The sequence below is a fragment of the Apteryx mantelli genome, chromosome 13 (genome assembly GCF_036417845.1).
Source record: "Apteryx mantelli isolate bAptMan1 chromosome 13, bAptMan1.hap1, whole genome shotgun sequence".
Classification (NCBI taxonomy): Eukaryota; Metazoa; Chordata; class Aves; order Apterygiformes; family Apterygidae; genus Apteryx; species Apteryx mantelli.
The window spans coordinates 19,958,061-19,979,657 of record NC_089990.1 but is presented as its reverse complement, the minus strand read 5'-3'; positions in this window follow the sequence as shown (position 1 = coordinate 19,979,657).

Sequence of the window (21,597 nt, the reverse complement as noted above, 5' to 3'; positions counted from 1 at the left end):
CGTTAACTTATTTCAGGCTACTTTTTAATCCCCTTCTCCTGTCTGCAGCTCCCTTTCTGATGGCAGCACATGAAGAAACAATAAACTGTGTGTGATAACCAGCTATGTAATGTTTGGATTTATGCATGCTACTGTGAGAGCGGAAAAATTCAAATTGAAAAACAGAATAGTTGAACAGGAGGAGATTTAAAAAAAACACAAGCCTTTGAATCATAAATTTCAACAATTTTGTAATAATTAATTGTTTTTAAAGTAATTATCTTTAAAGATAATTACTCTGGATAGCCTTATTCTCCTTGGAACCGCCAGTTGCAGGTGACATGGAGGAAGATGCTTCCCTGGCCACGGTTTCCTCCAGGGCCGGTTCAGCGTGGAGGTGCCGCGGGGCCCCACGGGGTGCGCAGGCACCACGGCGCGGTTACACCCACCCTGCGTAACGGGGCCGCCCAGGCGCGCGCCAGCCCCTGTGCTGGATTCGTGCTGCCCCGTATAGCAACACCGATTGCCTGGGGTGGAATCGCGGTACAAAGTTAAACACAGATACGGGACTATCACAAAAGCAACTGCAGTGCAAACTTATACAATATCTATGTACGGTGCTACTTAGAAATATTTGTGTCTTACAGATATGCCGCAAATATCTTTGTGCATTATAACTGATAATCTTGATAGATTATCCCTCCAAAGGCCTTTTTTAGCCTGGCATATGGCTTAAAATGAAAAATCTGGAGTCTCTGTAATCAGCCCGTTTAAAGTTTCGTATCTGAAAATCCAGCAAAGTGAACGAAGCTTTAAACACAGATACATTTTGAATTTTAATAGACTTTATTACAAGCCTTCAAATTAAAAGCTGTCAGGAGAGATAAAAGGTTGGGGATTTGGATTCAAAGGGACTTCGATTAGACATAAAGGTCAGCAATGGTGGCAAAAAGTCGATGCATCTAAATTAAGCATAAACCTCTGGAAGAGAATATGCTAATCTTTCATGTAGAGTACTTGTCAGGCTGATCTTGGCTCATAGCCACAGCAGTTAAACTATTTTCTATGATGAAATTTTAACAAATGGTAATCCATGTGTAATTTGCCTGTCAAGTGCGTGCCATTTGTTTTTACAAATGTTAGAATTGAACTGCTAAGGAATCGTATTATACCACATAACGTGCTCCTGATTAAAGACTTCATTTTAGAGTCTTCAGTTCAGTTTTCAACTGCAACTTTTTTCCTCAGGAGTGTAAAATGTAAGAGGGAGGGAAGGAGAAAGAAAATGGAAAATCTACTTATCGTTGCTGTTTGTAAAACTAAGTATAAATTACACTTTAATTGAGCAGCTACTTCAGATGCTTAAAGTTATAGTAACTGTTAATATTTCTGAATGTGAAATTAAGAGTCTGCACTGTTAGTGAGCAAACTCATTAAAGATATAAAAGGATGACAGGATGAAAAAGGATTTACATTTGTAGAATCTCCTGTAAAATTATGGGAAGTGACAGGCTCCATTTTTTGATGCTGGAATCAAGGTTGCATGTCTAAACCATAGTGACACCACGACTGGATTTTGCATAGCTGAGAACTAATAGGAAATTAATAGAGTGTAATACAGGCCTATTGCATTCAGTCCAACTTTGCAGCTTTGATGTGTAAGAACAGAAGGCATAATTTCAATCTTTGTTTAGTGTCCTGGACAGATAGCTTCACTAACATCTAAGTATGGTCAGGATTAAAAACGTGATGGATAGCACCACAGCACCTTCTTGACAGCTTTTCTGTTCAAATACAAATTTCTGTCACAGCCCCAGAATGTTTGAAGGAGCATTCAGAGATGAAATATCATAGCTGCAACAAGCCCAGTGTGAAGCTATTATGTTTTGAAAGGAAAAATAATTACAAACTGTACATCTAGACACATATCTGTATTAATAATGCATAGTAATAAATACACTGGAGTATACTAATGAAATGTTATTGAACATTAAAGTTTTGGGAACCATAAGGTTATGAATCTGCCAAGAAAAATGTCAATGCATCTGTCTAAGTTTTTTTTCCTACCTGTTTTAGGCAAATAAGTATTTGGGAGAGTTATGATTGATCGTGATTTATTCTAGCTTTCATAATGTTTCTTTGGGGTATTTTCCCAAAGTTGAGTTTTTTAAAAATATCCATCCATTTTTCTCCCAAAAGAATATTTTCTTTCACTTAAAAGACTGTCACTACTCACTCCAAAAAATTGTGATAAAGGAGTATTTTTTATTGCAGTGCTCTGTGGATGGAATATTGTCCTTATTATAACAGCAAAGTAGGTCAGAACCTCACTGTTTGACAGATGTGACACACAAAGTCCCTACCTCTGTATTCATCGTGAATAAAATGAAAAAGAAGCTGATTAGTGCAAAAGAATGTCTGTATTTAAAGAGCTAATACCTGTAGTGATTTTTTCCTTTGTGCTTAACCATTAATGAAGGAGAGACTTGCACTTTATCCCGTTGCAGCTGATTCCTACACAAAGCACAGGGCGTCCATCTGACATGGCAAGATGGCATAAAGCATTGTAATATGAGCCATTGATTGAGCAAAAAAGAAAGAAAATTGGACTCCATGAAGTGAAAATAAATTGTCTGATTGCTGAATTTCTGTCATGAAATTCCATCTTGTGCTCAAGTGTCCTCCATGCGATGTGGTTGTCTGCCAGCTCCTGAAGGTCTCTAGTGGTGCTATTGTGAGATGGGTTACCTCCGTTATCTGGACAGGAGGCACAGATGAGGTTACCATGGAGGCTGAATACTTTGTAGTCACACCTTTGTCAGATTTGAGCTTCAAACAACTCAAATGTCGAACAGAAATGTCTTCAGCCTTTAGTATGATATGTGCGCTTTTGAGATAACATTGATGAAAATATTTTTCCATTTTCACTTGAGTACTTCTGCAAATCATTCTAAAGATAAAAGACCCTAAATAGACCCTAGATAGACCCTAAATTCCCCAGAAATGGACAATTAACCTGCCTCTTCAGCAAGGTGTTGGTCTTATTGGGATTTATTTATGTATTTCTAAATATCGATGTTAAGTGGGCCTTGACCGTGCTCAGAGGGGTGGCTGCATGTTTCCCAGTCTCCTAAACTCAAAATAGAGAGACCACCTCATTTCACACAACATTGACTACATCCTTGCTGCAATAGTGTACTGGTTTTATTCATTCCTGGCTTAATCTGTCAACCTTACAACACTTGTATCAACATTTGGGATCCTCCCTATAAAATTCAGTGATTGATAAGGCTGCTCAGGAAGGCTGCACAACTGAAGTACTTGAAGAGTTTATTCTAGTCTGAAACACTGATATTCATATAAAAACAGGGGAGAACAGTAGAGCAACAGACTGGTATGACAAGAAATCTATTTTAATGATGTTTTTAATAAAGTGAGTACTGGAATTAGAGAGTTTCTCAATAGCTCTTCTTGTAGCTGACTGGACTCTGAAGTAGAAGGGGAGAAATATTGGAGTGATAACTAATGCTATGAGATCCTTATGCTCTGAGAAGCAGCTAAGCACAGCAAAATCTCCTTTGTCTCCTCTATTCTCCACTTCTGTCAGATGGCTTTGTACCGTCTCTTGCCTTCCCTCTGTTTTACTTCACTATATTTGTTTGGATTTGTATGAAGAAAAAACAACATCCAAACACACCTTCCCAAAGACATGGATTTACTGGGGAAAAGAAAAATCTCATTCAGTCATTTAAAATAAGAAATTCAACATAAACAAACAAAGCACAATGATCTGCCAGCTGGAGATGGATAGGAAACGCTGTTTGCTGTATTCCAAATATGTTGCTTTGACTGAGGAGCAGGGAGTTGGCTGTTCCTCGGCTGTGGAGCAGTCCCTGGAGCCAGCCGCACGTCCCTGCTGCAGCAGGAGCCAGCTGGGGAGGGTGTGGGCTTTGCTGGACCTCCCAGGGCAGACTGGCCAGAGAAGAGCTTTTGGAAGCTTCCTTGTTCAAGGAACTCATGAGTTGTTTGTTTAAGTTCAATTTTGGATAAAATATGAAAGGACACAATTTTCTGTCATTCAACAATCCTGATTTTCGATTGGCTCTTCTAGTCCCTATCTATCTCTCCAGCTGAGTGAAGCTGATCATCATTCCCATTTTTTGAGGAAAACAATGCTGTCTTAAATCACCAAAAACTTGTATTTTTTTCAGTGAATGAAAGAGAAGGGGTGCATTGTGGTCTGGAGTTGCATGATGGATAGGATCTTGACAGTAGTCTTTTAAATTAAAAGGGCTTTCAGGCTTGAATACTTTTCTTAATACCATATTTTGTAGAGAATACGATTCTTCCAATAGGCAGGAACCTGGACATTAAGTTTTTATAAGTAAAATGAAAGGCCTTAAGTTTCATTTAGAAGGTGGCAGAGAGAGGGCCACAAGACCGCTATTGCCTGAATTGCGTTGGTACACGTATGTGTGTCCTGTCCTTGTCCTAGCATCCGTCGCAGGGTGAGGGGACAGGCTTCTGTAAGCTGGGAGGGGAAAAGAGTATGCTATTTTCAAGCACTTTTTTTCTGGCAATAGCAAAGGCACACAGCAGTATTAGTTACTCTTTCTCTCAGTGTTTCCGAAATAATTTCAAAGCAAATGTGATATTCATGTTTGATATCAAGGTATGTTCCACTGCAGATTTTTTTCAACTCGTTTGAGTTGCCTCACAGAATCACAGAATCACAGAATCACTGAGGTTGGAAGGGACCTCTGGAGATCATCTAGTCCAACCCCCCTGCTCAAGCAGGGTCACCTAGAGCACATTGCACAGGATTGCATCCAGGCGGCTTTTGAATATCTCCAGAGAAGGAGACTCCACCACCTCTCGGGGCAACCTGTTCCAGTGCTCTGTCACCCTCACAGTGAAAAAGTTTTTCCTCATGTTAAGATGGAAGTGTCTGTGTTTCAGTTTGTGCCCATTGCCTCGCGTCCTGTCGCTCGGCACCACTGAAAAGAGTCTGGCCCCATCCTCTTGACACCCTCCCTTCACATACTTGTACACATTGATAAGATCTCCTCTCAGCCTTCTCTTCTCCAGGCTAAACAGGCCCAGCTCTCTCAGCCTTTCCTCATAAGAGAGATGCTCCAGTCCCCTAATCATCTTTGTGGCCCTTCGCTGGACTTGCTCCAGTAGTGCCACATCCCTCTTGTACTGGGGAGCCCAGAACTGGACGCAGTACTCCAGATGTGGCCTCACCAGGGCTGAGTAGAGGGGGAGAATCACTTCCCTCGACCTGCTGGCAACACTCTTTCTGATGCAGCCCAGGATACCATTGGCCTTCTTGGCCACAAGGGCACATTGCTGCCTCATACTTAACTTGGTGTCCACCAGCACTCCCAGGTCCTTCTCAGCAGAGCTGCTTTCCAGCAGGTCAACCCCCAGCCTGTACTGCTGCATGGGGTTATTCCTCCCCAGGTGCAGGACCCTGCACTTGCCTTTGTTGAATTTCATGAGGTTCCTCTCTGCCCACCTCTCCAGCCTGTCCAAGTCTCTTTGAATGGCAGCACAGCCCTCTGGCGTATCGGCCACTCCTCCCAGTTTCGTATCATCAGCAAACTTGCTGAGGGTGCACTCTGTGCCTTCATCCAGGTCATTGATGAAGAAGTTGAACAAGACTGGACCCAGTACTGACCCCTGGGGGACACCGCTAGCTACAGGCCTCCAACTAGACTCTGTGCCACTGATCACAACTCTCTGAGCTCTGCCATTCAGCCAGTTCTCAATCCACCTCACTGTCCACTCATCTAACCCACACTTCCTGAGCTTGTCTATGAGGATGCTATGGGAGACAGTGTCAAAAGCCTTGCTGAAGTCTAGGTAGACAACATCCACTGCTCTCCCCTCATCTACCCAGCCAGTCATTCCATCATAGAAGGCTATCAGATTGGTTAGGCATGATTTCCCCTTGGTGAAGCCATGCTGACTACTCCTGATCACCTTCTTTTCCTCCACATGCGTGGAGATGGCTTCCAGGATGAGCTGCTCCATCACCTTTCCAGGGATGCAGGTGAGGCTGACTGGCCTGTAGTTCCCTGGGTCCTCCTTCTTGCCCTTTTTGAAGACTGGGGTGACATTGGCTTTCTTCCAGTCCTCGGGCACCTCTCCTGTTCTCCATGACCTTTCAAAGATGATGGAGAGTGGCTTAGCAATAACATCCGCCAGCTCCCTCAGCACTCGTGGGTGCATCCCATCAGGGCCCATGGATTTGTGGGTGTCAAGTTTGCTTAAATGATCTCTAACCCACTCCTCCTCCACCAAGGGAAAGCCTTCCTCTCTCCAGACTTTCTCTCTTGCCTCCAGGGTCTGGGGTTCCTGAGGGCTGGCCTGAGCAGTAAAGACTGAAGCAAAGAAGGCATTCAGTAACTCTGCCTTCTCTGCATCCTTCATCACCAGGGCACCCACTCCATTCAGCAAAGGGCCCACATTTTCCCTAGTCTTCCTCTTGCTGCTGATGTATTTGAAGAAGCCCTTCTTGTTGTCCTTGACATCTCTAGCCAGATTTAATTCCAAACGGGCCTTAGCCTTCCTCGTCGCATCCCTGCATACTCTGACAACATTCCTATATTCCTCCCAAGTGGCCTGTCTCCCTTTCCACTTTCTGTAGACTACCTTCTTCTGGTTGAGTTTTGCCAGGAGCTCCTTGCTCATCCATGCAGGTCTCCTACCTCCTTTGCTTGACTTCCTACTCATAGGGATGCACCGCTCTTGAGCCTGGAGGAAGTGATGTTTGAATATTAACCAACTCTCTTGAACACTCCTTCCTTCCAGGGCCCTCACCCATGGGATTCCTCCAAGTAGGTCCCTGAAGAGGACAAAGTTTGCTCTCCTGAAGTCCAGGGTTGCGATCCTACTTGGTGCCCTGCTGCCTCCTTGCAGGATCCTGAACTCCACCATCTCATGGTCACTGCAGCCAAGGCAGCCCCCAACCTTCACATCTTCCACCAGTCCTTCTTTGTTTGTTAGTACGAGGTCCAGCAGCACACCTCTCCTTGTTGGCTCCTCCACCACCTGGGTCAAGAAGTTGTCACCAATGCTCTGCAGGAATCTCCAGGACTGTTTGTGCCTAGCTGTGTTGTCTTTCCAGCAGATATCGGGGTGGTTGAAGTCCCCCATGAGAACCAGGGCCTGGGATCGTGAGGCTACTTCCAGCTGTCTGTAGAAGGCCTCATCGACTTCCTCTTCCTGATCAGGTGGCCTGTAGTAAACACCCACAACAGTGTCACCTCTATTAGCCTGCCCTTTGATCCTTACCCATAAGCTCTCGACTCGCTCTTCATCCACCCCTAGGCACAGCTCAATACATTCCAGTTGCTCTCTCACATAAAGAGCAACTCCACCACCTCGCTTTCCTGGCCTGTCTTTCCTAAAAAGTACGTAGCCATCCATGACAGCACTCCAGTCATGCGAGCTATCCCACCATGTCTCTGTAATGGCAATGAGATCATGGCCCTGCGACCGCACACACATCTCTAGTTCTTCCTGTTTGTTCCCCAAGCTGCATGCATTGGTGTACAGGCATTTCAGGGAGGTGATCGAGCATGCAGGTTTCCCAGGAGGGATATAAGAGGGTCCTCCATAGCCACATCCCATGCGCACTTCCCTGGCTGCATTCACCTGCTGGAGGCATCCTGACTTGAGCAGTCTTTTGCCAACTACCCTGTCACTATAACTCTCCCCTTCCCCCATCTTTCCTAGTTTAAAGCCCTCCTTACCAGGTTGGCCAACCTGTTGGCAAAGACCCATGTGCCCCGCCTCGTGAGGTGGATCCCATCTCTCGCCATCAGTTGTCGATCTTCAAACAGGGTCCCATGGTCGTAGAAACCAAAACCCTGTTGCCAACACCAGCGGCGCAGCCAGTCGTTAACCTGGAAAGTCCGTCTCCTCCTCCTCTCATCCATCCCCCTCACTGGCAGGATTGAGGAGAAGATGACCTGGGCTCCCAGACCCTTGACCACCATCCCCAGAGCTCTGAAATCCTGCTTGATGGTCTGCAGTTTGCCCTTGGTGTCATTGGCGCCCACATGGAAGAGCAGCAGTGGGTAATAGTCCGAAGAATGGACGAGCCTTGGCAGTCTTTGCATGACATCTCTCACACGAGCCCCCAGCAGGCCACAAACCTCTCTAGACAAGAGGTCAGGTCGGCAGATAGATGCCTCCGTCCCCTGTAGCAGGGAGTCCCCCACAACAATCACCCGCCGCTTTTTCCGGGTGTTCCGGTAGGGCACAGGGTCTGTTGTCCCGGTTACTTCCCTGGCAGCCATGCCCATCTCCTCCTCATCCTGGAGGGCACTAAACCTGTTCTTCAGCTTCAGGTCTTCAGGAGGAGTAGGAGCCTTTCTCCTCCCACGAGCAGTGACCAGTTTCCAGCCTTCTTCTATGATGTTATGTTGTACCGTTTCACACGGCACAGAGCCCTCTGGCAACTCCACTGCTGCAGGGGGTTGGGACTCCTGGAGCTGTACAGTCTCCGAGAATACCCTGTCTATCTCTTGCTCTGCTTCTCGGATGCTGCGCAGCCTACTGACCTCCTCCCGTAACTCCCTTACCTGAGGACACAGCTCGCCAACAGCAGCACACCTCCTGCAGGAGAGCTGACTGCCAGCCCAGGCCTCCCGGAGAGGCCCCAAGCACTCCCTGCAGCCTGAGACCTGTAGGGCTGCATCTACTGTCAGAGGGCCGGTCTGGGTCCAAGCCTCTGACACAGCAACTCCAGCAGCCGCTGGGGAACGCGCTGTGCGGCGTGTCACGACCATACTTGAGGAAGTGTACACCACAGGGAACAGAAATGAAGGTCCCTTCGCGCGCCCTGCTGCGCAAACTGCTGCGCAAACTGCTGCGTCTGTTCGCTGCCTCTGTTAGCTGCGCTCGTGTCATCTCATGTCATCTCATGGTTCTCGCTGAGGTTAGAAACAAACAATGACTTCACAAAGGACACAGAGCTGATCGCAAATGTATTGCGAATACTTCTGAATAAAATACTCATTTTATAGAGCATTTGCTTTGCGACTCTTGATGATGATAGAATACACAACCTTTTGTGCCTTCTTTTCAACTATAGGAATCAGATAGGATTGTGTGCTTGTGATTGTGTGCTTGGGCTTTCGTTGTCTTTTCAGGATGTTTGTGTGACTAAATGCTATCTGCAGAATGAGAGTAAACTTCTGCAAGTGAAAAATAAAACAAACTTAGCTTCAAACCCCCAGAAACCCCCAGCGTGGTGGATGAGTGCGTGCACTGACTCTTGAAGCTGTTGGTTGCGAGTCTATAGCCTGCTGTGGTGAGAACCTGCTCACATTTTAAAGTAACACAATTTCTGATCATTGCTGTGTTGCTAAGGGATATTTATATATTATTTCTCCTCTTTCTTATTCTCTGTCAAATTTCAAAGACTAACAGGAAAAATGTTGCGTTGTGTCTATGTATTGCCTGCTCATAGTGGAGAGCTGTTGATGAATTGCAAGAACAAGGGAAACTTTAAACAGGCTGTGCAATATGTAGCTTATTTCCTTCACTGAGATATTCCATATATCACTTATTAGTAGATACCGATGTTTTCCAGATTTCAGCCTTTCTCTTTAAAACCACAGATCAGGGGGTGTGATGCCATGATGCAAGGAAGCTAATTCAATGGCAAGTTAATGCCTAAAATACCCACTCTCCTCCTGCCTTGCGCCTGGGTGCTCTCGACTTTTATCCATACTGGTAGTGTGGCTGATCCAATGGAAAAATAATATGCCGTAAGATACCATAAAAGGCCATATAAATAATGAGAGAAAGCAAGCAAGGTTATCAGCTCTATTTGGATTAGCACACAAGTGAAACACAGGAGCTCCAGGAACAGGGGGAGAAAGCAGTGGGGATTTTACATAACGAAGCCTGTAAACCAGGGGCTGGCACAGAGCTGCCCTCTGGTTCTTTCTAAGGTATACAGAAAGCTGGGACATTACTAACAAATTAATATAATGAAAAAATAGCATTAAAATCATGTACTGTGTAAAAAGCAGTTTTAATTCTGCATCTCAAATTTTTAAGATATTACATTAATAATCTACTTGAGTTTTAGTAGCCTTTTCTGTTGTAGCCCACTAATGACAAGCTTGCTTTCTAATGTTTAACGCCTGCTGCGCAAGTAGTACTTTTAACAAAATACATTTGCTGCAGGCTTTTTGACATGGTTTCACACTGAGATAAACACAATTAACATGAGCTATTTAAAATTCCTTTCTCTTGTGCATGTTTATTAATGGTCTTTTAAGATTTATTGTTGTTATTAATTTTAAAGAACATGTGTAACGATTTTGATGGCACAGTGAGGGTGTGCAAGTTGAGTGCTTCGCTACCGAGAAATTCCTGGGTCATCTCCTGATTGTACTGGCGTGTTCATATACACAGGCTCAAGGATGATCATGCTGGTCCTTGTTTTGACAGTGCAGACTGTACAGTGGAGTGTGTTGTAGCATTGGCAGATGAGCCAAAGCAGCACAGGCAGACTAGCTTACATAGTATAAAAAATTCATTAGAGAAGTATTTCTAGTGAATCCTATTTGCGTAAAAAGTTTTATCTTTTCTATGTGTCATGTCAAAATGGCCTTTAATAAAAATAGTATTGCGAAGAATGGCTACTGGAGGGGCTGTACTGAATATTCATAGCATGTAGTACATTTGAGTGCACTGAGACCTTTTAGAAAAAGTATTTTTTTGTTAGCTTAAGCTGCTTCAGAATGTTGTTGATAATCTGCTTTTCATCCTTCCAGACAGTCTGTGCAAGGCAATTTTGAAATGACAAAAAAAAAAAAGGGGGAAGAAAGAAAGAAAGAAAGAAAGAAATGTTGGTCTCATTGAGGGGTCATGCTGCACCCTCTAACTCTCACTAAAATCAATTGAAAGACTCCTGTTGACTTTGGTGGGAACGGGATCGTCTTCATAAGGTGTGCTTTGAAAGGGGAAAGTGAAAAATATGTGCCTCAAAGACAAATGTCTGCTAGAACCCTCCGGGCAAAGCAGTTGTAAAGGTATGTTTTCTGCTCTGCTTTCCAGCCTGCCACCTCTGCTGACTGATTGAAATATCTCTATGTACTTTCCTCTCTTTTTGCAGAGGTTAGTCTTAAAATGCACCCCTCGTGACAGAATCAAAGGAAGATTGCTCCTTGCATCTTCCGCCTGTGCATCTGGGCAAGTGACAACTACTATTGGTTTTTAATGGATGGATTTGAAAGAGGCAATGGGCTGATTTGATAATAGGTAGATCTTCACCTTAATAAATTAGCATAAATTGAAGCTGACCAGTTTAGTAATTCAGGTAGAGTAAATATTGCATGTTTGCTTATCCATGGTCTTTCTCCCCAGTGAATCCTGCAGCTGTTTGTGAGCAGTTCTGATAAAGACCTGTATGCAGATACAAGTAAAATGCAAAGTGTAACAAATGACACAATTGTTCAGTTACCTCTGTGGGGACCGTGTATTGCACTTAAGAGGGTATGTCTGGGTATCAGCCTGTTCCCCGTGTCTTGGCTGCTGAGTCCAATCAAGCCCCTGGAGAGGGAAAGCTCATTCCACTCTTGAGCACAACAAAACGTGCTTGTTTTGGACATTATGGAGCATGGCAACAGGGTCGGTAGAAGCCGGGAGCCTGGTGGAGGAGGCAGGTAGGAGAAAGCCCAGCGTACTGTAGGGATGGATACTGCATACTGTTGAGATGGATAAAACGCTAAAGCCTTGGTGCTCCAGGGCAGCGACCATGTCCATGGCAGTCACAGCTTTCTGGCTGCTTCGGTGCAGGTGACAACATCCAAACAGGCTCTCAGGACACCACGGACTTCCTCATGGTCAGGCCATGCTATGCTTTGTGCCTGTACCGCGAGGCAAGCGATGCAGAGTTGCCTTAGGTGTTATCTTGCGTGCCCTTTGCCATGACTGAGCTCAGTGTTGTTTTTGGACTACGCCCATAGGAGCCACTGCTCAGGTAACGCAGGAGGGAAAAAGGATTTTTGTAGGATCCGAGGGAACGGCATAGTGTGGGGTGTGTTTCAAAGGCAGAAGCCACTGAAAATTGCCGGACTGGAAAGAAGACCCAGAGGAAGGGATAGCCCATCTCCCATCTCTGCATGGATGTGATAAGAGAGAAATCAATTTGTTTTCAAATGCTTTATTTCGTCTGTCGCACAGCAGCTTCTCCAAACAGGGACCCCTGCACTGTCTTAATCTTGTGTCATGACTGCAGAGTCCTCATGGCCATGAAAATACCTGCATCTAAAGCTAATACCCTAGTTTGCACGCTGAAATTATTTGGAGATGTCTGTGCTTCTCTCTATGCTTCCATCTAGCTTTTTGAAAGAGAAAAAGACATAGCTGAGACAGCTCAACTAGAGGATGTTGTCCTCAGTTAACTTCAGTGACTAGATTTTGGTGAATCAATGATAAAGTATAGCAGTTAGGGATTATTATCCTAATAACTTAAAATATGTACTATTCTTTTGCTCTCTGTAATACCTACTATGTTGTTCTGACAATGCTAATGGAACTGTAGCCTTTGTCCAGAGGCTGAGCCCTGTAGTGTTCAGAGAACATTCAGATTTAACCAAATTAAGCAGATTTAACCAGAAACTTGTTTTGGAGTGTTGTATAACTATCAGAACTTGTGATTTATTTAAGAGATCTGGATTTACTGTAGTCAGGCTACTGAAATCCTACTTTCATTTGAACTTACATGCCTGGGATGTCTGTTACATTTAAATATTTATGGCTTTGAAGGCTCACCAAGTTTGCAATAAGCACAGGGGAAAATAAATACATTATGCAAAGGGTGATTAGTTTTATCACATAGTCTTCTACAGGGCAGCTGTTTATTTTCAGTGTTCATTTTCTTGGATCAGTCAGGTAGACAGCTGTTCTTTTAGGGCATTTTTGTTAATTTAAGCAACTTTGAATTGCAAATCTACCACCAAATTCAGTTCTAAAAATTCAGCCTCAAGCTTATAATTATATCATCAAAAAATCTTTAGATCACTAATTCAGAAATATCTACATGTCATACATATTTCAAAGAAATGCAAAGCATACACACTGTAAATCACCCAATATATCAGTGTCTATATGAAACTGAATATAAAATGTCCAGGTCTCCTGTTTTTTTCAAATAAAAAGTATAACATGGATTATGTACATTCACACAAGGCCACAGCTGACTTGAAATGTCATCTTATTGTATATATGACTTCAGAAACACCTGTTAATATCAATATGTTATTGCAAAGATAGAAATATGATGAGTGGGCAGCCTGTAATTTTTCTTTACTTTTCTTGTTTTTTAATTGATTTGAATTTTTGTCCAAAAAAAGAGTTATAGGGCAGATGAAGAAAGAGAGTACTGCAGACGAGGCTGAGACCTGTCACTCCATACAGGAATAGGGGATTTTTAAGGTTTTGAATCTCTCAGGAGCAATTGCAAAGCAGGAGCACTGTCTCTCCAAATGTGGTGACCCGTCTAGCCCTTCGTCTTGTCGTGGCCCTGTTGAAGTCGCTGCAACTATTTGGATAAGCATTTTTGTATATCAGATGCTTATGTCCTTTTGACTTCCTATGAAAAAGTAGATCTCAGCTGCCATAGTTTTACGAGGATAAGGGACGCTGCGTTTAAATGAATTCTTCATGTTGTAAAATGCTTAGCTGCAGAGAGGGTAACGTTATCGCTCCAGCCGAGGGGTGTTGCTGGGTGAATGCAAGGCCTTATGCTGGATTTGTCATCGGATGTGTATCGCCTGTTGGAGGTTCCTTGACCGTTATGGACCAAACTGTAGTGCGTTAACCCCACAAACAGAATATTTTCGCCTCGCTGCAGACGGCGTTTGTTCCGCTTCAGTTTGTGGCTGAGCTAACGCACGCTCCGCAGCGCCCCCGTGGAGCCTCCGCTCCTGGCCGGGCACGCCGCCGCGTGAGGACACGGCTCTGCCCACCGCCCGTCGCACACGGCTGCTGCAGTGGTGGCCTGACCGAGGGTCCCTCTCCTGAGCGTCGTACCCGGCCGTCCCCGCTCCGCCTCAGCCTCGCGCGGCAGCTGCGCAGCCGCCCTGGAAAGATTTGTTTCCAAAAAGCACTGCGTGCCGAGGCCAGCCCCGGCGTGCCGAACGCACTGGTGGTGGCGTGTCTGCCGTGGAGGCTTGGCCCGGTCAGGCCTCGGGGCACCGTGGGCGGCTCGAGGGCGACGGGCGCGAGTTGCGGGCGGCGCTCTGTGGGAGAGGGTGCGAGGCTTCGGGCGTTCGCTCCACCGCTCTCCTGTGCCCGCCGGCACGACGGCGCTCGCCGTCTCCAGCGCGTGCAATCGCGTGGAGTACGGGGCGGCGGCGGTCCCGGGCAGAGCGAGGCCCGGCGCAGTGGCGGTGTGGGAGCGTTCGCGTTCTCCGATCCCGGCTGTCGAGTCGGGAGACGTACGCGGCTCTTTCTTTTCTGAAAAACGCGAAACGCGGGAGCCGGCGCTCGCGTCGTGCGGGACGCGGTGCCGAGGAGCCGGGGCCTCGGCGGGGCTCGGCGCGCCCCAGCCGCGGCAGGGCCCCGGGGCGCATCCCCGTTTCGTCTACCCGCGTCTGTGATCGTTCGAAGCTGCGGCTGGCAGCGTGAGGTTTCAGTGCTGCGTGGAAGCTGGCGAGAAAAGCCGTCGGTCCGAGAAGGCGAAAGACGGGTGAGATAGGGCTGGGCTGGGAAATGTGACGGGAATGTGCTTTTAAGTGCTGGGCCTGCGGGGTTTCGTTTCTGAGGCAGTTAATGAGCCTCGTGTGTGGTTTTGCTAGGACTGGGAAGTTTTGACCAAGCAGAAGAAATAATTCCCTTGGATACCATCTACTAATAAGATATATTATGGTACTGGATATTTTAGTTTCCAACTATTTGACATGTCTGAGCAAAGCCGAGTGAAGGTAGTGTGATGCCAGTACAAATGGCATTGCACTAAATCAGTGGGATGTGGTACCCACGGTTAATTGTAGAATCACGAGTACTGTATCCAGTTAATTAATATGCTAATTAGCTGCTTTAAAGATAAAAGGGGTATTAAAAGTATGCAATAAAGATAGCTTGTATTTTTCTGTTTTGCTGTGCAAACACAGTTCCCTGCAATAACTTAATGAGGAACTATTCAAAGGAACAAAACTAACAACAAATGAATTAGAAGCTTAACTAAGTAATTACATGGTAATGGTGAGTCCTTTTGGGTAGGGCCTAGGGCAGCTCTGGGCTTGTGTTGTCATAACTCAACAGCAAATAATAGAGAAAGTGGGAAAAGTAATTAACAAAGTCTGCTAATTTGTTGGAAACGTTTATTTTTAAGATGCAGCTTAAGTGAAATTTGATTTAAATGGTCATTATTGAAACCAGTTTAATTATTAATAGTAATAAGATTGAAAATACTTCTAAGACAGAAGGAAGTAAGCACTTTGAGGGGAAGAGAGCACAAAAGTATGGAGGAAAGAGTAGCAGTTTTCTGCAGTAAGCGAGACGTGGAGCACACTTCTGATCAGCCTTTAAAATGTTAACAGAAAAGGGCCTGGGGTTCAAAAGAACCAGAATTTATGTTTGGTCAGGAATAAGCACATTGAATTAGGAGACTTCCACAGGCTACGGAGGGTGGTCATGGAGGGGCATCTAGGCTGGAAAACTAATAGAAAATCTGAATAATGTCACACTGACAAAGGAAAAATCCTCAAGCACAGTGAGAATGTAGGCTTTAACCTGAGTCCAGAGACTCACTTTGGGGTAAAACAGGTTATCTGTGTTTTGGAAAATGAAGGGAAGATTTTGGAACAAATTAAAGAAGGTCTTTAAAGTGAAAAGGATGATGGAGAGAAGGGAGTCTGTAGCAAATCAAGAATTCGTGGGTTATAAGAATGCCATCAGAGTTTTAACAGCTTTATTAGTGTTAAATTTGTTGTCTATAAATGCCTTTTCTCAGCTGGAGCAAACCAGTATTTCTTCATCTCTGTCAGGAAGCCATGCATATTTAGGCTTGTCAAAATTGTGACACCTCCGCACTCGAGAAAGTAATTTGAACCACTCTGTACAGTCTCGGCTGACATCCACGCTTGATAAAGACAAAGAGCCTATCTCCTAATCGCCTCAGTCTGTTACTAATGGGCGCTGTTATTAATATGAAAGGACTGTTATAGTTAATTTCAAAAGACACAAACATGTAGAAGGAGGCGTCCAACAAATCTCTTGTTTTCTCTTGTATTTATTTAAGCAATTCCGCATTAAAAAAAAAATCCAGAAGTTGGCTCACAGAAAACAGTAAATGTCGTTGTGTGAATAAATAATATCAAGTATCCTGTTGTCAGATTTGTTATCCAGCAAGATTGCTTTTTTTTAATGATAAGGTAAAGCATCCAGAACCTTTGATTGAAATTTAAACCTTATCATATAATTACTATTGAGAATCAGCAGAAGTCATCCTTTCATAGTATCTCAGCACTGATAATATCAGCTGCATTTGCATTAGCAGTGAGCACTGAAATAATCTGGACCCCTTACAACTCAGAGCAAAGTCCCTTTCTTGCTCCCTGCAATTTCAGTGACAACAGTCGTAAAGGATGGAAGTCTTTTCAAAAAAGTTGAAATAATTTAGGATTATGGGTCCCATTAGTGTTCAGCATCTAGAATTTTTTGCGGTTCTACCTTCCAAATATTCAGACATACAGAATCAAAGTAAAATTTCAACTGTACAAAAGTCAACAGCAAAACTCCTTTTAACTTGAAGTGGATTAGGACTTCACTGTCACAGCTAAGCACACACCAACACAGTACGCAATCTAATGCAGTTTCCCAATCTGCCTTTTAGTTCATTCATTCCAATCTGAAAATGTCTTTCAATGCAATATATTCTGGCTTCTTTTGTTAAAGAAATAAGGCTTATGTCTTGCGTCTATCTGTTTTTCCCCTGGTAACTTTTGAAACAATTTTGAAGCACATTGCACAGAGGGATAGAGGTCTTAAAGACAGTAAGTTTTTGCAAATTGACAGTCCTCTAAATAGCCAGTAGTGAACAGTCAAGGTTCAGTAGCTGAGACCTTATCAGCAGCTTATATATATACCCCCACTGAGGGTATAGCATGAATTTGCTCTTTATCAGGCACCTTCACATGGGAGAGGAACCTGATCCCTGTTTTCACTTGGAAAATTTTAACTTCAGTCCTGAATTGTCTAGATGTCAAAGAATCCATGCAGAAGAAAAATCTAGACTCTGGAACCAGCCTTCCCTCCTTCTGCTGTTCACACAGCCAGATATTGGTTTGGTTTTGTTTTTTAGATATTGGGGTCTCATGCTTGGCTCAGTTGTTGAAGACAACTTTGGGTGAGATGAGCGCTTATGTAAACTGTTTCTACATGTGGGATTTTGTTACAGTTTTTTACTTTTTTTAAATCTCTATAAGTGGTTAATTGAAGCACTGTCAGAAAGGAAATAAGGGAATTCACAAAAGTAGGATAGACTCTGAAACTTAGGAAATAATATCTTTAATGAAGTGCACCCAATTAAAAAACAGCATTATGTGAATTACATGAAATAGCATGGGTTACAAATCTCATTATTTTGAATAAACTCCGACCTTTGTTAAGAACTGAGTTGGTGTAATGGAGACTTGGCCTTAGATAGAAAACAACCTGTGGCAGAAGATTCCGTCTCTGCCAAAGAATCATATTCCATATAGGGTTTTTTATATCTTTCCTCTTGGATTTTTTTTTCCTGAATGTAGTTTTCTTTATCATTTAGTCTTATCAATATGAAGTGGGTATTTTTTTAGGCTTGGGGTTACTGTTATTGTGAAAAATGAAACTAGAGTTAAACTTTGTGGTGTTTTGGATCAACCACAGGGTCTCTGACTTGGGGCTACCGTGTCTACGTTTGTATCTAAATCATCAGGTTTTAAAATATGTTCTATGTATGGTTTGAGCTATGCCTGTGAATGAGTGGTATGTCTTACCTGAAAGATCCCTTGTCCCCAGTGGTGGTTAAAGTCAGAATTGTCTTTTCTGAAATATTTTATTTTACAAGCTTTTAATCATACCCCAAGGACATATCAAACTCTCACGTACTCTTTCTTTCAAGCATATTCTTATGCAAACATGCACTGCGGAGGAGACGATGGCATGTCTTCTCTTGTTCCATTCCAAGCACATATTCATCATGGTAAGCTAGACTTACAAGAAATTTAATTTCGTAGTAAATCATAAGTTGATGAGGTGTGGCTGTCTTTCAAATGCTGCAAATTGTGACTGTTGTAAAATAAATGCCAGTGGACATATGCAACAGCTAGAGCAGTAAAGCACATGTTGGCAGTAAATAAAGCAATACAGTTATTGTCCAAATAAGTATTGAGTTTGTTAGTCAGATGGAATTATTTTTCAAGTATTCATTCCTGTCTCTTAAAGTTATCTTTATGATAATTCTGAGAATGTGAATTAATTTGAAGACCATTGTGAGATTTGTTTTATTGTACATTTCAGAACTTTATTGAATTTTCTATGCCTGAATCATCAATTAGTATATTTATAGCCAAACTATTCAACAATTTTGACTTTTTTCAATTACTGCTCTCAGGAATCCCAACCAGAGGGTTGCTGTGCCTGGCATACAGCACACCAGCATCTGGATTCCCCTCCTCGGGGTGCACACATTTCCAAAGGGGGTCTAACTGCTATTCTGTCCTGCTTTTACTGCTCAGAATAAGAAGATATTGTCCTTTTTCGTTTCTGGTGGACTTGGTTGCAAAACAATAATAATGGCTATTGCAGTTGTTGTCATTTTTATATTTGCTTTGTTTTATAGCTCCATAGGCAAAAAAATACATTTTAAAAATCAGGCAGAGACTTAGTATCTGGGTCTTATTTGGAACACCAAGCTCTGAAATTGCCTTGTGTGAAACATCAGTAATGCCTTAGAATGGCAATGTATTGAATGACTGACTTAAATGTTTCTTTTTGCTTAAAGGAGCAACACTCCTTGAAGAGCTTGCAGTGTGTAAGACGTTTTTGATATGTACACAGAAAAGCCCAGTAGTTGTATTTAAAATTATTTATTGATAAAAAAAGTAAGTGAAGGAGTGATATATGTACCATGAATTCTTTTTAGGAAGAAATATCCAGTTTTGCCCTCAAGATTGTTTCTGAATTTCAGGAGGAAAAAGTAATCTTGTAAACTTCTAAAAATCGCTAAGACTGAATTGCAGGTGCCCTAGCATCACTTGTTTCCTATCTGTGCTACGTTAGAAATCTGCTATGTTAGAAGTCGTGATCTGGAAGTTAGGGCTTGGCAGTGGAGCTAGCCACGGCTGCTGCGCCTGCCTCGGGTCCAGCTCCACCTAAGCTGAAGGTTGTCCCCAGCGCTCGGCCCGGCCGTCGCCCCGTCCCTGCGTTACGTGCCCGTGCAGCTGCTGGAGCTCTACCATCTCCTCTGAATTCCCTGTGAGCCAGCAGGGCAGTGGGAGCGTTGGCATCCCTGACAAGTGGAAACAGTCTTGGGAGCCCAGGGACAACTGGAAATGGTGGGGAGCGTGGTGCAGAGACTCAGGCGAACATCGGCGCTCAGACTCGCTTGAACCCATGGGTTATTAACAGCGTTTCGTCAGCCGTGCGTGGTCACGCCGGCTCCTGCACAGCCTCTTTGGCACGTCTTCACGTGGTCTCCCGGATCCTGGTTTCTGGGAGGACAGAGTGAGGCGGTTTTCCCTGGTGGTGCCCAGCGCTCCTCAGTCTGAGGGCGCGATGTGGCAAGGCCGAGCGTGTCCTCATGGGTCTGCCTGGCGTGCGCTGTGTCCCCACTGCTGTGCCTTTAGCTCACCAATCCTGTGAAAGGGAACTACAGGCTCCATAACCTGACTAGGAACCAAGTTTTGCAATTGCTTGCCTTTACATGGATTAGATCGTGAGTGAGGTTCAGAAAGAAGATTGCTATTTAGTGAAATTTCAAGGTTTCTCTAAAACTGGCTAGGCTACAGACATCGAACTTAGCTTTTTCGTTTCTGATCTTACTCTTATTTTGACCAGAAACTCCCTCTTCATGCTAAGAAACACTCATGATGGGGTGTTCAGAGAAATGTTTCAGAAAATTTGTTCTCCAGAAAAGAATGTTTAATCCAAAAATTACCACCAGGTCTAGTCCTAAGTATCAATCTACTCTTTAAACCCCCCATAGCAGCCTGCAGTCCTCGATTAACAAACAATAAAGAAATGAATGCACTATTCATCCAAGCTGTCATTATTAAAGGAGCTTTTGTACGTATATAGTCTTACAGCAGTTCCAAGTGCCACCTTCTCTGTGGGCTTTTGATATATTTACTGCACTAAATAACAGCAATGCATGTAATTGAACACTTGTAACGATAACCAGTTGCCTACTGCAGAATGTCTTTTGAATTCCAGTGGGCTAATGTGTCTGAGGTCATGGTACATAAATTTGATTTTAAACCCAAATTAAGTTTGCATATACTTGCTGCACCTCTCCTGACTTAGCTTTGAGAACCTACAAAATTTCAGCTCTGTTGGTCAGGTTAGTTACTTGTGGAAATTATTGCTGAGCCATTGAAGTCATTGGATCAGGGCCAATTCCTGTCCGTAGAAATCTGGGCCTATGGTCTTTAAAAATAGAAAGTAAAATTTTCAGGGAAAGTTTAGAGCTGTTCTGTGATGTGTCTGCGGGGGGGGGGGGGGGGGGGGGGGTTGTAGTGTATGTCTGAATAGAAATTACTAATGCAAGAATGTCTTGATTTCAGAAATAAGCAAGTTTCTCCTAAGCTGAATTTTTTGATTTCGTTGGTTTTATGGTTGCCACTTGCCCAGTACTACAACATATAACCTCTGACTCTCTAAAAAATTGCTTTTATGGTTTTGTTTTATGGAGGTATTTATGTCTAGAGCCTTTACCAATCTCAAGAGAAATGAAATTTCTTTCGCTACCTTTTGTCTTGAAGCTTGAATTGTTTAGCATTATGTCTTGGTTGCATTTGAGTCATATTGCTATATAATGGTTGTACTCTGTCAAGAATTCATGGGGCAAAGAGCACATTGTAGCGGCATAAGAAAACAATGCTATGAATGTTATACAACAGCGGGAAGATTTTTAGACTTTAGAGAAGAAAGCTTTTTTGGGCTTAAGGCTTAATCAAATAAATTCTGACATAATGCTAGTAATCAGTGGACTACTTCTGTAGATGAGAACTACTCACATCAGCACTTCTTTGCAGCCCCATGCATATCTCACTGAAATCTTGTGGTAATCATTTTGTTCTTAATGTGATTTGACTAACGGATTGTATACCTGTTGAAGTCAACTATGAAGAAATAAAGTAAAAGCTGCCTAAAACAGAATACATCAACTCACTCTGTCTGCTAGTAAAATTAAATTATTAATGGTTTAATTTCTTGTTTTTTCCACAGGATTTGAGGTTCCAATTAAAACTGTGTTTGGGCCATTGCTTTGCCTGCCAGTGCTTAATCTTTTCCGAAAGCCTCATCACTTATCTAAAACAAAAGAAGAACGAGGTAAGGAGGGAAAGTAATGAAATGCAGCATAGCACATCTGTCAAAGGA